The sequence below is a fragment of the Prionailurus viverrinus genome, chromosome D3 (assembly GCF_022837055.1).
Source record: "Prionailurus viverrinus isolate Anna chromosome D3, UM_Priviv_1.0, whole genome shotgun sequence".
Lineage (NCBI taxonomy): Eukaryota > Metazoa > Chordata > Mammalia > Carnivora > Felidae > Prionailurus > Prionailurus viverrinus.
In genome coordinates this window covers 81,188,183-81,211,516 of record NC_062572.1, presented here as the reverse complement: position 1 = coordinate 81,211,516, position 23,334 = coordinate 81,188,183, and the positions used below count along the sequence as shown (strand labels likewise).

The following is a 23,334-nucleotide window of genomic DNA, read 5'->3' as shown; positions in this document are numbered from 1 at the left end:
TCTGGGCACAATTTTGGCTAAATACCTTAAGTTTTAATATGTGTGGTTCTAATTTCTGTTTTTTCTAAATACTTTGTATTTTTATGGTACCATAATAGAATGTGTATTAGATGTCAGACGGTGGAGTGTTTTTTGTTTAAACTTCTATTACTTTTTTATTTGTACTGATAACAGAGAATGTGACCTATAATATTTTTGCTATCTGGAATTTATTGACATTACCTTTTTTTCTTCCTACATATTTAACTATTTGTGTGTGTGTGTATATATATATATATACACATACATGTACATGTACACATGTGTGTGTGTATTCCATGGATACATGTAAACTAGTATTCTTAAACAAATACAATTGTTAACTCAACCTTTCTATATACATTAGTCAAATACATAATTCTTTCTTAATTCTAGATTTCTTTCTTTACAGTATCTTCCTCATTGGTATATACATACATTTAGGTCTCTACCAGCCTTAGAGACTTTTTTCAATGCTGCTACTCCTTTGAGGTAGTTCTGGCTCTCACCTGCACTGCACTGATAAGTGTTTAGAAGAGTCAGGTACTGTATCCAAAATCTATAAAGAACTTATCCAACTCCACACCCAAAAAACAAAATAAGTGACAAAATGGGCAAAAGACATGAACAGACACTTTTCCAAAGAAGACATCCAGACGGCTAACAGACACATGAAAAGATGCTCAACATCACTCATAATCAGGGAAATACAAATCAAAACCACAATGAGATACCACCTCACACCCATCAGAATGGCTAAAATTAACAACTCAGGCAACGACAGATGTTGGCGATGATGCGGAGAAAGGGGAACACTTTTGTACTATTGGTGGGAATGCAAACTAGTGTAGCCACTCTGAAGAACAGTATGGAGGTTCCTCAAAAAGTTAGAAATAGAACTACCCTATGATCCAGCAATTGCACTACTAGGTATTTATCCAAAGGATACAAAGTGCTGATTTGAAGGGGCACATGCACCCCAATATTTATGGCAGCACTATCACCAATAGCCAAATAACGGATTGAGCCTAAATATACACTGACTGATGAGTGGATAAAGAAAATGTGGTATACATACACACACACACACACACACACACACACTGGAATATTACTCGACAATCAAAAAGAATGAAATCTTGCTATTTGCAGCAACATGGATAGAAGTAGAATGTATCATGCTAAGCAAAGTAAGTCAGAGAAAGACAAATATCATATGATTTCATTCTTATGTGGAATTTAAGATACAAAACAGATGAACATAGGGAAAAGAAGATAAAAACAGAGAGGGAGGCAAACCATAAGAGACTCTTAAATCCAGAGAACAAACTGAGGGTTGCTGGAGGGGAGGTGAGTGGGGGATGGGCTAAATGGGTGATGGGCATTAAGGAGGGCACTTGTTGGGATGAGCACAGGGTGTTATATGTAAGTGATGAATCACTAAATTCTACTCCTGAAACCATTATTAAGCTGTATATTAATTAATTTGGATTTGAGTAAAATAAAAATAAAATAAAACTATGTTAATAAAAAAAATAAATTGAGAAGAGGTTAAATAAAGTACAGATCAGAATAACCAGAATAAAATTTGAATTAAAAAAAGGAATCAAGGGGCGCCTGGGTGGCTCAGTGGGTTGGGCGTCTGACTTCAGCTCAGGTCATGATCTCACAGTCCGTGAGTTTGAGCCCCGCGTCGGGCTCTGTGCTGACAGCTCAGAGCCTGGAGCCTGCTTTCGATTCTGTGTCTCCCTCTCTCTCTGCCCCTCCCCTGCTCATGCTCTATCTCTCTCTGTCTCAAAAATAAGTAAAAACATTAAAAAAATTTTTTTAAATAAGAAAATTAAAAAAGGAGTCCACCAACTCCAGTACCTCACTACTCACTCCTTCTTTTCTTTCTTTTTTTTCTTACAATTTTTTTTAATGTTTTATTTTATTTTTGAGAGACAGAGTGAGACAGCACAAGTGGGGGAGGAGCAGAGAGAGAGGGAGACACAGAATCCAAAGTAGGTTCCAGGCTCCGAGCTGTCAGCACAGAGCCCGACACAGGGCTCAAACCCACAAACTGTGAAATCATGACCTGAGCCGAAGTCAGACGCGTAACCGCGTAACCGACTGAGCCACCCAGGCGTCCCACCCCTCTTTTCTTTCTTAAAATGCGAACTGTTAAACCTTCTTGGAGGACACACCCTGAGGAAGGTGTAGAGGTGTGAGCAGATGAGATCTATGATGTTAAAGAGCTTGTGCTGGATTTGAATTTCGAAACTCTCATCAAGATTCTCTGACTTGGCTCGGTAGAAGTCAGCGTCATCCCAAGGCTGGTTAGGAAGAGTGGAGAACAAAGGCAGAGTAATGGCTTCTCAGACCAGAGCTTCTATTACATCTTCCCTTCTTTTGCCTTTACCAGCAAAGAAAGAGTGGGAGGGGGGAACCTGACACTTTGAGCATCTCTGGTGTTGAGCATACAAGAGTGGAGAGCAAGATCAGTCTCCATGAAGCTGGAAGGTGGACACCACAGAAAGCTTTTTCTAGTGACCCAGAGAAGGAGAAAAAGCTTGGCCGATTATTTGTAGCTGGCAGGTCCTCTATCCAAGGTGGGGGGTGCTGTGTCCTCTCCGCCTACTTATGGAGACATTGCTACCTTTTTTTATGGACCCTCAATCCCCTGCCTTGGCAGACAATTCTTATCTGTGTTACAGATAAAATTTTTCTGGGCACTACCTCACCCTTTCTCAGCCCCAGCTGACACCTTACAACCAGAGAGCAGAGCCAGAACCACCTCGCTCAGCCTCTCCTGGATTCCTGATCCCCAGGAATGGTGAGAGATAATACTTGATTTTGGGGGAAGCTTCTAAGTTTGGGGGTGATGTGTTACGCAGCAATAGGTAACCGTTATAGTGCACAAGAGCTTTACAAAGATGTGCAATGAGGGTTAAAAGAAAGAGGGGTCATGTCCCCATGGGAGGATAGTAAAAGCCTCCAAAGGAGGGGCATGGCATTTGGAACTGGTCTTGTAGAGAACTGAGCATGTATGTGCATATGGAGGAGAGAGAAGAAACATTTCAGGAGAAAGGACAAGGAGATAGAAAAGTGAAGTTCATGTTCAGGGCAAGAGACAATCTCCACGATCTGCAATCTATGGTGCAAATAAGGACTAGTGGGCGATGAGGCAGGTAAGGTGGGCTGACACAGTAAAACACCTGTGTGGATCCTTTTTCTTGCCTAAACCACTAAGGGCGGTCATTTGCCCCTTGCACCTCTTCTCTTTCTTTATGGAGTTCCTTGGTGATCTCATTCACACCTAAATTTTAACCAGTTTCTACCTGGTTTGCTTTGAAATCTAGCCCAGACCTAACCTGAATGATTCAGTCTCTCACCTCCAAATGCGTGCTGATCTTTTCCACCTGGATATGCCACCAGTATCCCAAATAGTTTTGGCTCCTAAATTCATCTTCCCCTCCAGCCATCCTCCGTAACTGACCACCTTAAACCTCAAGGATGGCACTGCTACTGGTTGTTTTCCCAGAGACCACTAAGTGGGGAAAGTTGTGGGAATCCAAAAAGAGAAGTCTCTTGTGGAGCATTTCCAAGGACGCAATTTAATGCCATTGAATGGAAGTCTGTGGGACAATGCAGAGGAAGCAAGGTCTGTATCGCTACCCTTAGAGTTATCCATCCCCTTGCCCCAACACGTGTGCTACACTTGCCTGTTACCGTCTGTGGATGACTATTTGAGATCCCGTCACAAGCAGCCATTTTCCATTGATTCTAACCCTGAATGCAGCTGCGTGCATCGAATTCTGCACTTGGTGAGATGAGGTTCTTGGGAAGGACAGTCCCTTGGGCTGAAGACCTTGTCATGCCATTGGTATTTTTCTGCAGTTCGTCATTGGATCTCATCACCTCCGCCTCCCCTTCCCTCTCCAGAGGTTCTCAGCCTCGCTGCAGGTTAGAATCTCTGGGTAGATTTCAGTAACTCCCTCACCTAGTCTGCACTGAAGACCAATTAAGTCAGAACATGTGGGGCTGGGGCCTAGACATCTTATTGTTTGGAAGTTTATCCTGTGCCTCTGACATGTAGTCTGGTAGTACTGGTGGATGAGAAACAGCATTGTCTGGGGATCTGATGCTGACCTAGCCTTTAATTCCTGGGGAAATCATTCACACTTTCTGAGAATCAATTTGCAATTCTATAGAAGGTGATAATATTTGCCTAACAGAATTATTGAAGGGGCAAACGAAATAGTGGTGTGAAAAGGCATGGTAACTGTAAAGAACTAGGTACTGTTATTATGATTGTCACACTCCTGCTGCTCCCAGTCTGATTCCAGCCCTAATCACCTTCACAGGCACTAGGACTCTTTAGCTGTGTCCGTTGCCTCCAGGATCTCTGCCTCCAATTCCTCCTGCACACCAGGGTCACATCAGCTTTTCTAAATTCCGCTCGTGCTCAAAGACTATCCTACTTTCCATTTCCCATCAAACCGATACATCCTCACATTGAAACCCAAATTACTTTTGTAACCTTATCTTCTATTTCCTAAATATGGTTCATCTGCATCCAGATGTCTAGCCAGCCAACAAATGTCTTGAGTTTCTGCCATATGACAGCACTGAGCTACAGCTCTGGGGTAATGCAAAGATGAACCAGAGGTAAGTGAACCAAGAAGGTGACCATCCAGAAGCTCATATAAATGCTTCGTTTTAGTTAAATATAATTTTGGAAGAGCAGAGAATGCCTGAAAGTCAATAAAAACAAAAAACAAACCACCTAATTCAAAAATGGGCGAAGGACTTGAACAGACACTTCTCCAACAAAGAAGACATACAAATGGCTAATAAGCACATGAAAAGATGTTCAACATCACTAATCATTAGAGAAATACAAATCAAAATTACAGTGAGATACTGCTTCACAACCACTGGACTGGCCACTGTAAAAAAGAGAGACAGAAATATGTGTTGGCAAGGATGTGGAAAAATTGGACCCCTTGTGCACTATCGGTGGGAATGTAAAATGGTGCAGCTACTGTGAAAAACACTATGGGTATTTCTCAAAAAATTAAAAAATAGGATTTCCAGATGATATAGCATTGCACTTCTAGGTATATATCAAAAGAATTGAAAGCAGGCACTTGACAGATACTTGAACACCCACATTTATAACAGCATTATTCACAATAGGAAAAAAGTGAAAACAACCCAAATGTCTATTTGATGAGTGGATAAATTAATGGTGGTATATCCATACAATGGAATATTACTGAGCCTCAAAAAGGGAGGAAACTCTGATACGTGCTACAACGTGGATGAACCTTGAAGACATTAGACTCAGTGAAATAAGACGCAAAAGGACAAATGTTGTGTGGTTCCACTTATATGAGGTACTGGAGAAATCATTTTCATAGAGTCAGAAAGTAGATGGCCGTTGTCAGGGGCTGGGAGGAGGGGGGATGGGGAATTATTATTGTTTAATGGATACAGAGTTGCAGTTTGGGATGACGAAAAGTTCAGGAAATGGATAGTGGGGATGGTTGCACAACAGTGTGAATGTACTTAATGCCACTGTAACCATACATTTAAAAATGGTTACCATGGTAAATTTTATGGTATGTACATTTTATCACACTAAGAAAAAAATGCTGTTTCTCTCTGTTAGGCCTTTGAAACTCTGTGTGGCAGTCCATCTGACATAGTTTCTCATATAAAGACTGCTCTCCCAGCGGAAAATCAAAGCATACTTGTGGAAGTGGCATATTGGGACAATTTTGGTTATAGGTAGCAGAAAACAAGGCAAAGTGTCTCCTACAATAGGAGGATTATTACCTCATGGGATGATAAATATGGAGGGAGAACACTGCTAGGATTGCTTAGCGTGCAAAGTGATGTCATCAGCCTTGTCCTTTACCCTCCTCTCACCTTTAGAATGTTCTCCAGGAAGCTCTCCTTGTTACAAGACAGTTGCCCCATCCTGACATCATATGCAGATCAGGTAACATCCAGCAGCAAAAAAAAAAGGGAACTACTTCTCCCTCCCAGAGCGCAGAACTCTTTCCTAGAAGCCTTCCAGCCAACTTCCTCTTGTGACTCATTACCCAGGACTGTGTCACGTACTCATCCCTAAACCAATTCCTGGCAAAAGAAATGGCACTACCATGAGTGACCACGTGACTAGGCAGGATTGCCGAAGTCATGTGGGGTAGGGTGGACGCTGGTTATGCTATATGGAAAGAGAGCAAAGTAGAGTAACAGGTCACAGGCAACCACTGAATCTTGTGAGAAGTATGATCCTGGGCAACTTACATAAATATCTCCGAATCTCACTTTCCACAACTGAGGGTAACAATACCTACCCCAGCTGGGTGGATGGGAAGAGTTAGTTAGGTGATGTTTGCAAAGTACTAACAGAGTGATTATACACATTATTGTATTAAACATACTTCATTACTCACACAGTAAGTGCTTCATAAATGGTAGCCGTCATTACTGTTCTTCTTCTCCCAAACATGTAAATGAGCATTTGCTTGGCTATCATTTTTATTTATTCAGTTTTTAAAGAAGTAATTTTTTAAGTTTATTTATTTATTTTGAGAGAGAGAGAGAGTAGGGAGAGTAGGAGCAGGGGAGGTGTAGAGAGGGAGGGGAGAGAGAGAATCCCAAGCAGGTTCTGCACTGTCAGCACTGAGCCCGATGCGGGGCTCAAACTTATGAACTGAGAGATCATGATCTGAGTGGAAATCAAGAGTCGGATGCTTATCCGACTGAGCCATCCGGGCGCCCCTGCTTGGTTATCTTTTCTAGCTTACCCAGTGTCGGTAAGTACTCAGGAAATAAATGGCACCTGGATATCCCACCATGGGTGTGGTATCCAATTCTACGTGAACAGGAGTCCTAAGGTACATTAGTTTGCTAGGGCGATGATAAGAAAGTGCCACAAACTAGGTGGATTAAACAACAAATTTATTATCTCAGTTCTGGAGGCTAGAAGGCTGAGATCAAGGTCTTGACAGGGTTGGTTCCTTCTAAGAGCTGTGAAGAAGGGATCTGTTCCAGGCCTCTCTCCTTGGCTTATAGATGGCCATCTCCTGCCTGTTTTCACGTCGTCTTTCTTCTTACGTGTCTGTGTCCAAATTTCCCCTTCTTACACGGACACTGGTCATATTGGATTAGGGCCCACTTTAATACTTTCTTTTAACTTACGACCTCTACGAAGACCCTTCTCCAAATATAGTCATGCTCTGGGGTACTGGAGCTTAAGACTTCATACAAACTTTTTTTAAATGTTGATTTATTTTTGAGAGAGAGAGTGTGTGTGTGTGGATGTGTACAAGCGGGGGAGAGGCAGCGACAGAAGGGGACAGAAGATCTGAAGCAGGTTCCATGCTGACAGCAGAAAGCCCGATGCGGGGCTCGAACTCATGAACAATGAGATCATGATCTGAGCCGAAGTCAGACATTTAATTGACTGAGTCACCTGGTGCCCCAAGAGTTCAACATACAGATTTTGAGAGGACACATTTCAACCCATAACATAGGGTAAGTATAGCTATTAGAAAGTCCATATGCCTGAAGCCCAGAGTGAGAAATCTCAGGTCACGTCATAATTCTTTATCCCACCATACCCACCTCCCTGCCCACTATGATTTGGAAATAACCCTAAATCCCACTTTGGCTGAGCTGGAGTAGCTAGGTTATAACAGAAATGTGAAGAAACAACTTCAGGAAAATCCCCTGAGAGCTGATACAGGAAGCTAGGAAGCATGACTCTGGAAGGGAAAATAGAAACTCCTGATTGGTCATCAAAACGAACGTTTATTAAGCACTGATCATGTGCAGGCATGAGCCCTCTATTCTATATGATGCTGGGGTGTATGTGTGTGTGAGCGGATGAAAGGAATAAACAAGAGTTCTAGTCTTTAAGGATATGTTGATGTGCACATGGCAGCTTGCTATGATGTAAGGCAGAGTGCACTAAGTTCAAAATAAAAGAACAATGATAGGCCACAAGAATTCACAGAAAGTAAAAATGAATCTGGTTGGAGAAATTTGAGTGAGCTTTGAAGGGACAGAAGGTGGGCACCTGGGTGGCTCAATTTGCTTAGCGTCTGACTCTTGATTTCAGCTCAGGTCATGATCTCACAGTTTGTGGGTTCGAGCCCCACGTTGGGCTCCATACTGACTCTCTCCCTCTCTCTCTGCCCCTCCGCCACTCTCAAAATAAGTAAATAAACTGAAGGGACAGAAGATCATGGTGAGAGAGATGTAGACAGTCTTGTAAACTTGAAAGCACCAAACCTTTGGGGATTGACAATTATAAATGGTCACGTAGCTGCATAAGGTTCAAACAAAGGGTGAGGGTGAGGAGAGGGAAGAACAGATCCACTTGAAATCTGGGGATGATTTGGGGCCCGAAGTACTATGAGCCACTGTGTCAGGCTTAGAAGCCACTTGCTGCCCGTGGGCTACAACAGGAGCAGCTTGGAAGAGGCTGAGATGCATTTCAGCCAAATGCAGTGGAATTGCCTGGAGACTGTGGTCCACGGCAGAAATCTTGGTGCAGATAGTCAGGGGAAGTGCTTTGGGTTTGGTAGACCTGGGTCAAGTTTGTATTCACCATTTACCGGTCCTGTCTTATTGGGCAAGGTATGTCAGTGGTGTAGGCATCAGTCTCCTTGTCTGTAAAGTGGGGGTGATCATACTACTTCTACATCATACTTGGGAGGATGAAATACTGTAGGTTATGGTCAGCAACACTATCTGGTACACAGGCCCAGTTACTGTTCACCAACAAAAAGCAAGTTATCCTTTACTGATTTTGGACTTCATGGTTCTCTTGCCCGGTAGCAGAATAATTTGGGTTCTTTAGAACAGCCAAATACGAGAACGTGCAAACCGCTGTGGACAACGGTGAAGCAGAAAGGTTGGGAATGGAGTGGAGGGTGCTTGACTCCATCTCCCTTCCCAGCGCACTCCACCCACCGGGAGGGAGAGAATCAAGAGGAAAGACATTAAAGCAAAAAGAGTAGAAAGCATATAGAGAATAGCCTATTAAGCATTGCGCTATTCTGGCCCCTACAGGGGTCTGACCTCTAGGTGATGCAGACCAGAGGTTGACATCTCTCCTCCTGACCACTAGAGGGTGCCCTGATTTGACCCTTGGGATCCAGAGGGCCTAAAACAGATGTTTGCTTCCTTCATGTTGGAGAGATTGCAGCTCAGAATGACTGCGGCTCAGAGGGGAGACAGTGGGGAGAAGGGGCGGGTGAAGCTGGATCTGGACCTGGGTCGGGTAAAGGGGTGCCAGGTCAGCTTGAGTAAGATGCAGGCTAGGAATGGAGTATGGAAGGATGCATTGCCGAAGGACTGGAGCCAGCTTCGTGGACCAGTAGGGCAAAGTGGTAGATGCAGACTTGGGTCTCAACAATGGTGGTGGAACCTCCTTGTTGTTGTTTTCCTTTTCTCCTGTCTCAGGGCTGCACCACTGTGCCATCCGGCAGCTGGATCAGCAGGTTAGCCGAGGGGAGATCAGTGGGTTCCAGGAACCTGACAGCCGATGGAAAGGAAAGATAGGGAGGACAGTGATTGATGGGCATGGGTGAACAAATGGATGAAAAGAGAATAGGACAGATGATGGAGGGGAGGGACAGCGGGTAAGAAAGGAGCTGCATAGTCCAAATCTTCCCTGGCCAATCGGATGTGGTCCTTCCAGCCCATTAGGCAGTGAGAACAGTGTCTCATGTTGATGGTACAGTATAAGGAATTCAGTTTATAATGATTTCCCTCTACTGTACTTAGAGCAGACATTAGCAACTGACCGGTGGATATGAGGATCTCGCTCAACCCCAAACTGTACAAATGTGATGAGGACACAGCAGACACCTGCTATTGAGGGGGGTGCCTAGAGGACTTTGGTGTCATAGTCTAAGGCTGACATTCAGCCAGGAAGCACCAAATGGCTATATTGTTGATGGTCATCGTCCAAACAAATTGGTGGATGCCTAGGCCTACAGCTGGTTAAACATGTTGACTATTACCCTGACTATGCTCACATAACTCTAGACAGCTGCTCTATAATGTCTGCTGTACCTGTCAAAGATGAGGCTAAAAAACAATGAGTTGTCTTTGTTCAATCCATCACCACTTTTAGAAAAGCGATCTAGATGTAGTTCCTTGAAGGTCCTGTGGGGTCTCCAGAATACTTCAGTATTTCGTTCCCGAGAGATCTCGTTGTCCTTAGATCCAGAGTACCTGGCTGTAAGTAGGTAAGAGATTTAACAATGTATCCAATAGAGTACCTTTCTCACTTGGTATACCTTATCAGAATAATTAGTCTGTCGGAATTGGCTTCAGTAGGGCCCCCAAATAAAAACCAGTTTTGAAATGTGCACCCTCTTCAGCAATCATTATCGGTAAACTTTATCTAGACTGTCGTTTAAGACAACTTTTCTAGACTCTTAAAAAGATTATATATGCCCTGAAGTGGCAAATATCCCATAAGGGAAAAGTAAATTTGCAAATTGAGTGAGAAAAACTCACTCTTCTTCCCTTACTTTCACACAGACCACTGTATTTCTGAGACTTCTGGTCACCAAAGGTATGGGTTTTTCTTTTTCCCCACAAGCAATTTTCTGTGACACCAGCTGGGTGTCCTACGAATCAACTCCATTCTCACACTGGAGATACAGCCAGATCCCACAGGTCGAAGGTTCAGTCCCACAAGCCTGCTGCCCTGTCTCCCAATTGCAATTCCATGTGGTCACCTGAACACCTGACCACCGGTGGGCCATAAAGCAGACGTTTATGGCCCATCACTTCCTCCTCAGTTTCAATTAATTTGCTAGAGTGGCTCACAGAACTCAGGGAAACAGTTTACTTACTGTTTATCAGTTTATCATAAAAGGATATGATAAAGGATACCGATGACCATCCAAATAGAAGAGATATGAAGCAGAAGGTAGGTGGGAAGGCTCTGGGAGTTTCCATGCCTTCTCTGGGTGCTCCTCTCCCCCGCCCCCCACCCCCGACTTCTTCACACTCACCAACCTAGGAGCTTTCCAATCTCTGCTTTGGAGACTTTCATGGACACTTCATCACATAGACCTACTCAATAGTTATTCCATTTCCAGCTTCTCTCCCCTCCCTGGAGAAGGGGATGTGGGGCTGAAAATTCCAAGCTTCTCCTCATGGCTTGGACTTTTGGGTGACCAGCACTCAGCCAGGAGCCCACCCAGAGTCACTGCATTAGAACAAAAGACATTCCTATCACCCTGGGAATCCTCAGGGGTTTAGGAACTCGGCATCAGCAACTGGGGGCAAAGGCCAAATATTAGAACAAAAGATGCTCCTGGTGCCTTTATCACTTAGAAAATTACAAGGGTTTCAGGAGCTCTGTGCCAGGAACCGGGGGCAGAGACCAAAAATACAGTTTCTGCTATTTCACACAAATCACTTTGGTTTAATTATCCATCAGGACGGATGATAATGTGTTTGGTTAAATATGGCTCCTTCGCTCATCACTGACAGCATGTGAAAGCTGGCTGACTGCGGGGTGCTTCTTCGATGTTTCCAAACAACTCTACTGAGGTATAATATACATACCATGAAATCCACTTGGTTTAACATTTTTTTAAATGTTTATTTATTTTTGGCAGAGAGAGACAGAGACAGAGTGCGAGCAGGGGAGAGGCAGAGAGAGAGGGAGACACGGAATCTGAAGCAGGCTCCACGCTGTCAGTGCAGAGCCTGACGTGGGGCTCGAACCCATGAGCTGTGAGATCATGACCTGAGCCAAAGGCGGACGCTTAACCAACTGAGCCACCCAGGCACCCCTGAATCCACTTGTTTTTAAGTGTGCAACTATTACCGTGATTCGGTTTCAAGATGCAGTTTTGACATGTAAAACTCATACGTGTTATACAACTCACCTTCACTGTTGGGCTGGATTAAGATCTTTCGGGGTTGTAAGCATCCAGCAGGGTTTGCTTGTTCCTTGTCCTGATTCCCCTCTTTCTTTCTCTTCTCCTCCCCCTGCTTCCTTCCTTCTCTTCTGCCCTCTTCATGTGTTAGGTGCTCCGGGTAGAAGGTGAAAGATAATCCCTGCCCTCAAAGAACAGTAAGACAGTCACAAAATCCATGAAAAGACATCATCACATTCTTCTGTGGAAGCATCATCCCCCATAGAAGGGGTGTCTTTGGGGTTGTGGGGTCACATTTGTCTCAGCCCTACCCCACCTTCTCAGAGACTTAAGGGCTCAGGCCAATAAACACTCGTTGGGTACCTGTGCTCAATGCTGCGAGTATAAAGATGAATAAAAGCTCATCCCTGTCAGGATTTAAACACCTTTAGTTCAACCTCAGGTGACTAAGCATCAGTCAATGTTACCAGTCTGACTGACCTTGTGACCCAGTCCTGGTCTCCCGACCTTTGCCCGTGGGAAGTACAGACCCATCTCTTGGGCGCTGTCTGATAAGGGCTCACTGCCTGCCCTGCTCCCTCACTTCCTGCAGTGAGCTCCTCGAAGGGCCCTTCCTGGCCCCTGAACTAAAATTTCAGATTTCTTCCCACACAGAGACTTCATCACCCCCTCTCCTGCTCCTCCCTTTGCCTTTCCATCCTCCAACGTGCAATTTATTTTACTTATTTGTTGGGCTGTATATTCTCTGCTTTCTCTGTTTGAGCGTGTGTCCTGTGAGGGCAGCGATTCGGGTCTGTTTTCTTCTCTCTCCTGATCCTAGTCCGTACTCAAAGAATATCTGTCCAGGGGCGCCTGGGTGGCTCAGTCGGTTAAGTGTCCGACTTCGGCTCAGGCCATGATCTCACCGTCTGTGAGTTCAAGCCCCATGTCAGACTCTGTGCTGACAGCTCAGAGCCTGGAGCCTGCTTTGGATTCTGGGTCTCCCTCTCTCTCTCTGCACCTCCCCTCCTCATGCTCTCTCTCTCAAAAATAAAATAAAAACATTAAAAAAAAAAAGAATATCTGTCCAATGAACTCATGAATATCTGATCTTTATGTTGTTCCTCAGGACCAGCGCCCATCCTGATGGGTGTCTCCGTCTGGCGTGTGAGGCCAGAAGCTTTGACCACGCTGCCCGCCAGCTTGCAGCTCCAAACCCTGCCCGGCCGTGGCCGCCTTGCTCCTGGACCGGCCTCAGTGAACACTCTACTCAGACGTGTCGCTGCCTGTTCCTCCCCTGACTCAAACGGTTGCTGCCTTCCCCGGGGGAGCTGCCCCCAACTAGTCTTAGAACTGGCCTATCCCAGTCTGCCCCAGTTAATTAACCTTCTCTACGTGACAGCTTCACAAGACTGGACAGAAGGCAGAACACCCATGATGTCGAGTGAATTAAAATGCCAGCCAGCAGGAATGAATGAGTAAGGACGCAAGTGACCCCACACCACGCCGAATGCTCGAATCCTCCCAAGGGGTTGTTTTGAAAGCAGCTGAAAGAAGAGTTTAAATATTTTGGAATAATTACTGGTCCCTGAAATTAGCTTCTTAAAAGTAGGCTTTAAAGACCCTCGTGTATAATCATAATATTTATAGGCTAAACTTTCCCGGTAAAATATTTGGGTGTGATAATTTACCATCCTATTCCAAGTTCCTGGTCACCATCAGAGATTTCAATACTCTCGTTAGCGTCTCATTGAAAAACCCTTTTTTTTTTCTGCCCTGAAATTGAGGCCGAAAATAAAGACTCCTAAAGCCTGCTTCAAGAATACCTGAGGCTTTTAAAGCCCCCATCTAGTTTTCACTCCTGCCAGGTGCAGCGAGGAACTTCAGGGAACGAAGAGAAAAGGGGTAGTAGCCAAGTGAACGCTTTAGTTAGGAGAGAACTGACAGCCATCGAGCTATAAACGTGTCCCTGGGTGACTGATTTCTGTCTGTGCTTAGTGACAACACATTTGGAAAGACCATTAACAGGTTTTACTCGTGGAACAAGGAGGGTCGATTGAGTACATTTTGAATTTTAGTAGGTCATACAGGGCCCCCTCGTTGGTTCACAGGGTTTCCTTTCCTTGGGAGAAGCACTTCAATGAGCTTTTGGCAAAGGTTAGAATGGGAGTGCTTTCTTTGTGGACAAGACAGTAGGACAGAAAGACAGCTCCACTCCAGCAGGAGTGGAAAGGCTGCATATGCTCTGTTGATGGATTCAGTAAAGCCCTGGTGCTGAAGATCCGGGCAGGATGGTCAAGGCTTATCTTTACCAGAGTCATAGAACAGAGTTTTGGATCTTCATTCTGCATAGAAATCCTTTAAAAAGAGCACGGATACCCTCCTCTACGGGCGACTCCCCCTCCTTCATTCCCCAATTTTGCAGTCACAACAAGAGGCAAGAGACCAGGTCTTTACATTTCCTTGGAGGAAGTAGTCATTCTAAGCAGGGTTTCAAGGTGGAGAATAAGGTGGGCCCCGGTGGGTCGCACCTGCCATATAACCCTCAGGACTTGCACCTGCCTCTTTCCTACTCCCCGACCCCCTCCCAGGGAGCGAGGCGGTGATGTGGGGGGGGGCGGGGGGGAGGGGGTATCTGTTAAGGCGTCTCCGGACGCGTCCTCCACTCCACAAAAGCAGGACCCCTCCCTGCTTGGATTACGTGAACTTTTAGGGGCAGCCCAAAAGTATCTGAGGTGACGCGGATTCCAGTCCCTCGGTCGCCAGCCGCACATTTGTCCCCGACAGCCTCTGCCCCCACCTCGGCTCCGCTCTGGAGCCGGCTGAACGCGGCCTCTTCACACCTGATCGTCGCCCAGGTCCCCCCCCCCCCCCCCGTGCGCGGGGGAAAAGACAACGCCGAGGTCCCGGCCGAGGTTGGGCACTTGGGGCGTGGCCAAGGGAGCGCGCGAGCCAGCGTGGGCAGCTCCGCGCTCGGGGTGTCGGTGTGGCAGGCCGGACTGACAGACGCACGTCCCGGACCCGCCGCCGCGGGGGCGTGGAGGGGGGGGGGGAGGTGTCGGAGGAGGTGGAGCCGCCGGGGAGGGGCGGTGCCGCGGGGAGCGGAGCCCGGCCTCCCGCCCCCACCCCCTTCGGTGCCTGAGTCTGGGCGGTGACACAAAAAGCTCCCGCTCGGAGCCGAGCGCCTGGCGGCGGTGTCCGACCGGGAGCGCCGAGGGCGGCGGGCAGGTGGGGCGCCTCCCGCAGGGTCGAGCCGGGGGCAGGGGCTGCGGGCGCCGACGCCGCGCCCCCCGCGCCCGCCCCGCAGCCTGCCGCTGCGCGCCTCTGGCGGAGCGGGTGGCGGGCGCGCCGGGACCACCCCGCGATGCTACCGCTACCGCCGCCGCCGCCTCTGTAGGGAGCGCCCGAGCCCGCTGCGGAGAGAGGTCGGTGACTTTCGGTTTGTTTCTCTGCTCTGGCCCTCCCGGGTCGGGGGCGGCGAGAGGGGAGCGAAGGGTTGGATGTCTTCGCCCCCACGGCGGCTGCGCCCGGAGCCAGGGAAGCGGGGAAGGGGAGCCGCCGCCCGGTGTGTCGGGGGGCGCCTTTTGCACAGTGGATGGGGGGAGTCGGGCCGCAGGGGTCCCGGGAAGGGGAGCGCGGGCCACAGCGGGGCGGCCCCCGGGCGCCGGGGACGGGGTCCCTGGAGTTGCGTGTCTCCGGAGCGCTGGCGGAGTTGGGCTGGCGGCTGGGGCGGGGGAGCGGCGCTGTCGGCGGCTCCTCGGAGTCCTCGGATGCCCCCTGGAGCTCCGGTCCGAGGGAGCGCGTCTCGTGCCCGCGCCGCGCGCGCCCCTGAGGGTGCACGTGCGCGCGCGCCCCAGCGGCGCCCCCACCCCGCACGCGCCCCGGGATGGTCCCCTAGCGAGCCCCTGGTCGAGCGCCTTTCCCGCCCCCCAGAAGTTGCCCTCGCGCGCCACTCCGCCGCCCCGGAGCCCCTCTCGGGAGGAGAGGGAGCAGTGACGGGCCAGATGTTGGGGGGTCTTTTGTGCGGACCCACGTGCCTGGGGCGCCTGCTCCTGGAACGGCAGCGGCAGGACAAAGCAGGCTGGACGCGTGGGACGCTGCACGCGAGGCGGCCGTCCCCGAGCCCGCCTAGGGTGGGGGTGGGGCGGGGGGAGCGCTGCACGGTTTTGGAAAGAGTAGAGAAATCGGCTGAACAGAGTGACAGTGACTTGATGAGGTGGCGGACAGGGGCGAAAGAAAGGATGCTTGTGAATGCAGCGCCGCTGTGTGTGTGTGTGTGTGTGTCTGGGCGGGTGACCGGGCGCCCCGCATTCCCATATAACCTGGTTTACTAGTATATTTTGCTAGTGTGTGTTTGCCCCAAGATGTTATTCTACGCCTTCTCGTCTTTCTTTCCTTTTGAGGGGTTACGGTTGCTGGTAGAAGCTGTACCACCGGGGAACTTGGGGGCGGGGGAGACTGCAGCGGAGTGGGGGGAGGGGGGTATTTATCCTGTAGAGACAATTAGGGAGCGTTACGCCCCCTCCGCGGCTGGCGGGCGCTCCACGCCTCCGCCGCCTTCCTCCACCTCCCGGTGCACCCACTCCACCGCCGCTGGCCGGGGAGGGTGCTCGGATTTCTTTCTCTGCTGCGCGTATCTAACCCTTACTGCATGTATTTCACTGCAGGCTGAACAAAGCTCAGGCTCAATTGTGCTTCCTGCTTGTCAGCCTCTTGCCTCCCAAACGCGTACCGTTTCCACTTGATGTCATCATGCAGAAGGGGGTGAAAGGGACTCGGTGACAGATGCAGGTAACCCCCAGTAGTCTGGGTAGCCGCCTGGGTGCCTCTGGGTCATTTGGGCCAGCAGTGTTTGCACGGGGCTGTTTGGGTGGTTTCTGCATCCATTCCTTTGCTGTCTGTGTCGAGGAGCCTGGGGGCTGCTGAAACTCCTGGGTCTGAGAAGGAAATTGCATATGACTTGAACCCTTCCTTTTGAAAAAGTCATTGAGGGCAGGGTGCCTTTGGGGTCGAATAAATTCCACCGGGTTTCTACTGATGGGAATTTTGATATAATCAATACATAGACAGTTGTGTCTGGATGTGGGGTTTGGATATATGCCTGCTTTCTTATCTGTAGTGATACATTTTGGCTCCAGTCTGGTAATGGATATCGCTTGTTGAAAAGGTATGGCTGGAAGGCCGATTATAAATTTGACCAGTGCTCAATTAGGGCATTGGTCAGATGTAGTAACCTTCTTACGAAATAATGTCTCTCCTCCAAGCCTTCATTGTAATAGTGTTTGCAATATCAGGAGGGACACGCCAGCAGTAAGTTAACTGGGAGGTGGAAGGGAGGGCAGTTGGGGGAGCAGAAAGAGAACAGAGAGCCGGGAGCGTTAGTTAAGTTTCCATTTACATAGCCATGAACCATTAGGCTCTCGGTCTGCATTTTATCTTTAGGTTGTTGGTGCTTTTCCAAAAACTCTGGCCGGTACCTTTCTTTCCAAGGATAGTTCTGCTTCGATGTTGAGCTGACGAAATCTGGGGTTATCTCGATAGAGCTCCATGAAAAGGTAACCTTCAGACATACCAGGACACCTTGGCACTGGCATTGTCTCCTAGAGGGCAGAGTCCTGGCATCCTGCACGAGGAGCAGAGAATAAGAATGGTGATGGGGGTGGACTCAAGGTTTATCTTGCTGGGAGAAGCGATTGCGGAGGGCCACGGGCTCCTGGTGCTCTGTCTTCTTGCACTGCAGCCACAGCAGTGCCGTGGCTATGGCAGACTCTCTCGTCACCATTTCCGCCCCCAAACCCACAGAAAGATAAAATTGAAAAACTTGAAACATGTGTCATTCACCTCTAGGGTAGTTGTGTTTTGAAAGGGGACTTTGAAAAAACAGGAGTGGCACTGGCATTGATCCCTATACTCAGAGCATCCAGGAATCCCTGGGAGAGGTGAAGGAGTTATCTGGTCTCAGCTAGAACAAAGGCCACCGCATTGGGAAGATCAGATTTGTAATGGTGTTAGGATAGAGGTACTTTGACAAGTAATTTTAATGTCAGCAATAATGCAGGGTGTGTGCTGTGTTCCAGCAAGAGGAAAAGCCACGTGATGGGATAATAGGGAGTGTTAATAATGCAATAGAAACAAAGGGTGTGGTTTTTTTTTTTTAATAGAAAAAATAAATACCTCACACACAAAATTCCCCATGGGAAGACCAGTTGCCTGCACATGTAAATGCACGTCCAAGAACAAAGATAGCCATAGTGCAGTGTTAGGTTTCCTGTGGTTTTAAACTGTGTGCGGTAACAAATCATAATAAAGTGTTGTATTGATGCTTATTTTGGTTTTTCTTTTTGTAGGTGGAGGCTCCCCGCCCCCAGATGTCTGCAGTAGTGTTTAGCTGTAGGCTGGGGGAGCCCTAGAAGGTTATCAGACCAACCTTTGCGTCCAGTGCCCGAGTCCTTTCTACAGTGTTCATTTAATTCATTCAGCAGATGTTTATCAAGCACCTGATAGATCATAGACTGTGAAAGATGCCAAGGGGTGGGGGCATGGGGTGTCTGGAGACATAAAAATGAACCACCTTCAGGGAGCTTCTCAGAGACCTGATTCTGATTAAATTCAAAGGAAGCTAGAGAGAGAGGAACAAAGGGTGGTATTGGACTGCTGAGGGACTATGATCATTGAATGCCTCTTTCATTGGGGAGATCACTACTTCATAAGTGACCGGACCTGTTGTCCGAAGGTGACCTTTTCTTCAGCTCTTCAGCTAAATTCCACGTGAATGTTTAGATTTCAGCATTGTTGAAAGGTCATTCTGTTTCATTCTTTATTCCCTCAGAGTTGCTTGAACCTGTCTATCCTGTCTGCACCCTCTACTTTTCAAAGAATTACTTGAATTTTGAAACAAACCCTGCTTTTTTGTATTATCTGATTTAGGAAACAGTTGGTGGGAGCGGGGAGGCACTTTTGCAGGTTCTGTCTTTTATAAACAGCGACGTATTGGCAATGTAGGTTAGGTTATGTTGCAGTAAGAAATCACCTCCAAATCTCTGGCCAAATACAGATTTCTTTCTCTCCCATACGATGTGTCCTGTGTGGTCAGCAGGTGGGGCCTGCTCGTCATGGTCCCTCTAGGACCCAAAGTGATGGAGGTGTGACCCTGAGCGTGTGTGTGAGGTCCCTGCAGTGTGGGAAAGGAAACTCTGGAGGATCTTGCTGTCTGTATTCATGACACCCACGTCACCCACAAGTGACTGATGTTGCTTTGGCCACAACTAGTCCTATGCTGCCATTTAAACCCCAATTCAGTATTTCTCTCCCTGCAGAAGGGACAGCTGGATATAGGTGAGCCTCTCTCATGGCCTCCGCAGGTGGTGTGGCCTAGATGAGGTTATGAAGTGTGTTCCTGTGGGGCTAGCTCATGCTTTGTAGACATTGGGTGTTTACGAGTGCCAGTGCGATGAATGAATAATAAATATCTTAAGGAATTTGGTCCTGCCCCCCCATGGTATTTACTGATATGTTGGTGTTCTGTATACTAATGTGATTGTCCATTGATCATCAAATAAAAAATTACAGTGTTCTCTCTTGTTGCCTGTTTTGAGTAGTTGTTTATTCTGAAGCGATAGGCCAGGAAGTAGTTCCAGGGCTAGTTCTAGGAGGTTCTGTGTTTAGCATTATGTAATAGAGAGCTGTTACTTACAGACTTTCTCTCCCTCACCATCTGCCTCTTGTCTAAGACTTCCTGAGTTTGTCTGGAACAGCCTGGGGTAGAGAAGGAGTGGTCGCGGGCCTAGTAAGGGCCACAACTAAGATTTCGAGGGGGCAGGCATGTGTGTAGGGTGGCCTTGGGTCACCCCCTTGTTACTCTGATGTTTAGAAAAGGCACTTTGGATATGTGCTGTTTTCTGGTCACGGGACCAGCAGAACACCAGGTTGGGTTCTGGCACATTCGTGCTTCCATCAGCAACCACGTTGACAACGAAGGTGGTCAGTTTTAAAGCCTTCCTCACCACGCTGTCCCTCAAAATGGTTGGGTGCTGAGGGGCAGGCATTGCAAGGGGCTGTGGATTAAGCAGTTGGTGGCTGGTAGAGTTTGCTGTAGGACTCGCCGGTTCCTTAAATACCTTTGTCGGTGTTGTGATAAATGCATGCATGGATTAGAATTTTTAGGATGTGATAAGTACCTGCGGCATAAGTGTGGAATTTAACAAAAGAGTATTGCTTCTGGCTCAGTAATCACCTTGCTGAAGTCATTTCTATAAAGACAGCTCTCCCCAGACAGGCGATACGGTAAAATGCCTGCTGGCCCCTGAGTCACAGAGGCTAGAGGACATCAGTGTTAGCTTCAGAATGCGGAGGTTACCCTCTGCTTCCCTGGGGTGACAAACTATTGCCTCCAAATGGAGGGAAAGTGGGAAATGAGTGGCGGAGAAACCGGCAGGGAGAACCAAATATAGCCCATCCGGGACCTCCAGGAGCCAAGTCGGGGTGCGTGGGGGCTGGGCTGAGGGCGAGGCGCAGACCTAGCAGAAGGGGGAATGAGGCCCTGAGAGGCTAGGCCCGAAATACATTTAGGAAGCTCCAAAACACACGTCTGTATTTTGTTTGGCCTCTTGAGCACCCGCCGCTGTAATTGCACGACGAAGGCGGCCGTCCAGGGGGAGGACACTTGCCGAGTGGAGGTGGCTCCTAGCGATACCCATCCCAAAGGTGTGGTGGACAAAGCGAAAGGGAGGAAGGCGTCGGTCTTCCTGCTCCCCCACCCCTGGCTTGGTGAGCCACGAGGTGTTCCAAGGAGCCCGCCTTCGCAGTTGAAATCTCCTTCGGATAAAATAAGTCCTTGTTTGATGTTTAAGGATTTTTTTTTTTTTTTCCTGGATGACCTACTGTCATCGTAAGACGTAAGGCCAGCAGTGTGTGTGACTCGTTTCTCCTTTGGGTGGTCGTCGAGGCCTGTGGTTTTTCTGGCCCGGACCCTGTATGGCTGCTGAGGCTTGGAGTGCATTTTTTATAGAATCGTGGGGTGGGGTCGGGGGGGCTCCTTGTGATCTACTGGGAGCGGAGGACAGGATGCCTTCTTTGCCACTGGATTTATTAATGCCTGCGTACCTAACACTCACTGCAAACATTTCACATGATAAAAGTTATTCTGACCTCACACAGGCTTCCTGGGCTATCAGACTGCTTGCGGGGAAGGTATTGATCAAATGCAGACGAGCCTCTGGTGGAGGCAAAGTCAAGATGAGGTGGAATCTTGGAGGGCCGTGCCCTGTCCTGGTGTTTTCTGATTCACCTTCCATTTGTAAATCCAGATAACCACACTTAATACACTCCTCCCTGAGGTTCTGTCAGCATTGATGAGGTTTTGGCAAAAGCTTGGACAGATAAGTGTGAAAATAGGGAGTATTCTTATTAATATTGAAGTTCTGCTGATTAACAGATGAACTTAGATGTCTCCTTACTGACAGATCCCCTGTCTCCCTTCATTTCTGTCCCCACCGCCATATCCCAGATGGGGACCTCATTTCTCTGGACTGTAAGAGTGGGTAGCCTTACCTCCTGGCTTTTCCACCCCAATCCATATTACAAAATGCTGATACCCTCAGGACAGTAGGCCGTTTTAATTGTTCATTCCCTTGCTTAATACGGAATGGCTTTCAGTGGCTTCTGCTTTTTGGGGACGAAGTTCCTATTTTTTTAGTCTTCCCTTTAAAGTTTTCCCCACCTAGACCCCAGACTTCATGTCCATCCCTGACTTTGGCTCTGCCTGACTTGAAAATGCCACACTAGCTGGATGGTTAACACACTATTCCCCCCAAATGCTTTGCATAGCCTGTTTTAAAATTCTGGAATATTCCATAGCCTGCAATGTCCTCTCCCTATACTCTGTCATTGAAGGTGTGACTGGCTCTTAACTCTTCTAAAAAATTTAAGTCGCAATCCTTCACTTCTTCCAGGTTCTCTGACAAAATTGCCTACGTCTCTCATTTCATTCAACATTCATTCATTCGTTCCACAAAGGGCACTTATCATAGATTGTCTTGTATTATCACCTGAGATTGAGGTGTCTTTTTCTTTCTGTTTAATTGCAAGGAACAGAAACCCACTCAAGCTACTTCATGTAAAGGGAGATACACTGAAACGATGTCCCAGGATGGGAATGGGACTTTTCCAGGCTCTGCTCAGCTGGGGGGAAGGGTGAGGGATCTGGCTTCCTCCAGGAGGACCTTCGAGCTGGTGGATGTAGGGACTGAAACCAGCAAGATCTCCTTTCTCTTGCAGGCTCCTCAGAGATGAACACTGGATGAGGTTTGAACCTATTTTGTATTCCCCACCATGTGCGTACAGCATAAGGGCTCAATAAATACTCAGTCATTGATGAATCTTTGACAGCACAGAAATGATCTCGGCCCACTGCGATAAAGGAATTATGGATGTTTTTGGTCATAGACCTACGGGAAGTTAAGAAGAAGAAAACTTCTTTTTAAGAGCTTCCCCTACTTGCATTAATAATGATTAAATATCGAATCAAATTAGAGTTGCCAGGCTGCATTGTACATCTCAGTGGTTGGGAAGTGAACATTCTCACTGAGGGTCATCATTCTAAGAAAATGAATCGTTATTGGTAGTCTGTTTTTTGATTTTAGTTTGTCTGCTTCTTCCAAAACAGTAACAAAACAAACAAAAATGTCTTCTCCTTTGTGACATATAGCAAGCCGTGTCAGAACTTTACATCCCATAATCTCAAGGCCACCCCACAATCTCAAGAAACAGACTGTGCTGTTTGGGTTGAACCTTAGCGGGTGACAGTTGCCCACAACTGACTACCATATCTCCCTTTGTAATTAGCTTTTAGCCATAAAGGCCTTCGTGATGGACCTCTGGTTTGCCTCGCCTCTTTTGATTTTGGAATACTCATTCACATGATAGAAACTTTCGTTTAACACTTGGAATGCTTGATCATTATGGATAGCGTTATTATGAAAGAGGAAATGTGTTCAGCTGCCTGAAGAAAATGGCCAGGAATACATTGACGTGAAAATAATGTTCTCAGTTTGAGGGATAATGAAGGGAGCAGAGATAAATGTCTCAAAAACAAAGTGTTTGGTGTGATATTCTCTTCCAGTTGTGTTGCTCTGGGATGGGTTTGTAAACTGCTTCCTTGCAGGTTAAAAGGAGTTGGAGAAAAACGTGGATAGATCTCTGTACCTTGTTTAGAGAATTTGCCCCTTTGTTGCATGAGACATAAGGATTATGGTCATTTTAAGTGAATAATAGCTAATTCAACCATACAGGTAGAGAGCCATCCTTATCTGGGGCAAGAACTTGTCCATCCAGTCCTACTTCATCAGGCTAACATGTAAGAAACCGAAGGTAGGAATCCATCTATTCACCTCTGGTGATGGGTAAAATGGCATTTGAAACACTGAGA

At 47.4% G+C, this 23,334-nt stretch overlaps 1 protein-coding gene across 2 annotated transcripts in view; it reads left to right on the top strand.

The window, feature by feature from the left end:
- Positions 1–15,086: 15,086 nt before the first annotated feature.
- The window catches only part of RNF152 (ring finger protein 152), a 73,615-nt gene continuing 65,367 nt past the window's right edge, over positions 15,087–23,334 (top strand). The window contains exons 1-3 of one of the 2 annotated variants that reach the window (XM_047826541.1): positions 15,087–15,334; positions 16,577–16,700; positions 17,352–17,464. The gene's annotated coding sequence lies outside the window, so the exon portion shown is untranslated. The remainder of the gene's footprint in view (positions 15,335–16,576; positions 16,701–17,351; positions 17,465–23,334) is intronic. The other variant, XM_047826539.1, reaches the window with a different exon arrangement.